Here is a 1,172-nt window from a genome sequence, read left to right as displayed (position 1 = left end):
GGGAAGGGTGTGGGGTAACTAGGAATTGGCATGAGCTGGAGCAAAGGGAACTGCAGTGCAGACCTCAGGAAACACTTGTGAACTAAGTGCGAGAGCTATCAGGCTGCAGAATAGTCTCTCCCATGGGAAGCAGTGGAAGCCCCAATCACTGGAGACATTTCATATTAAACTGGACAGAGCTCTCACAAGCAGACTCCAGGGAGCAATTCCACATTGGCAGGGGATGGCAGAGATAGGAGCTGGTGCTTGCAGTCCTGCTCTCACTGGGGAGCATGCAGAACGGTGTACCAGCCGGTCCCAGGTGGTACAGGCCTGCCTTGGAGCATGCCGTCTGCACATGAGGGGTGCACAGGGGCAGATGTACCTCACTCCTCTGCCTCACCCCCATGCACAGCCCCCCAGCAGCCCTCCCACTCTCCCCAGCAGCTTTCCCCCACCCTGATCTCTCCTGCTGCACCTGCGGGGTCTCCTGTCCCCCGGATCTCCACCCCCAGTCGCGCACAGGCAGCAGCAGGCTGGGAGGCAGCCAGGGAGGAGACAGGGCTCTGCTTGTCCCTCTCTTCCCACTCTCCTCCCTCGCCCAGAAACCACCTCCTTGTGTGTTGCATACAACCCTCCTCTCCCTCTCCCTGCCTCTCAAGGTCACCTTCCTCGCCTGGGCTGGATTTTCACATATTGATTGCTTGGCTCTAGCAGCCGATGTCTCTGTGAGCTTCCAATCTCACGCCAGCTCAGCATCATGCCACTCTCTGGGAGAAGTAGCTCCATATGGGCCCCCTCCCCATCCATCCCACCCTCTCCTTGCCACTTCCCCACCCCTGCCCCTGCCCAGGCTGCAGCAGCAAGCTCCACAGAGCAGTCAAAGGAAGGTCTCGAAGGTGGGCAGGCAGGTAGCAGTGCCCTTCCCTGCTGCTGCTTTCTATGCAGAGGTCTCAGAGCCCAATGCTGGGGGGCTGGCACCCCCTTGTACAGATTCTTCACCTGTCCCTTGCCAAAACCCTCCCTGCTGGCCAGCCAGGACCTTGTCAGCTTCTCAGGCTCCCTGACACATGGTCTTGGCCTCTCTGGCTGAGAGCATGTTCTAGTAAGACCCTCCTAGGACCTGGACCATGCCTGGGGGAGGGACAGTGATGCCATAAGCTGTGCCCTGCTGAGACACTGATGTGGATCCT

Source organism: Alligator sinensis, unplaced genomic scaffold (assembly GCF_000455745.1).
Source record: "Alligator sinensis unplaced genomic scaffold, ASM45574v1 scaffold872_2, whole genome shotgun sequence".
NCBI classification, from domain to species: Eukaryota; Metazoa; Chordata; order Crocodylia; family Alligatoridae; genus Alligator; species Alligator sinensis.
This window is presented reverse-complemented; position numbering follows the sequence as displayed.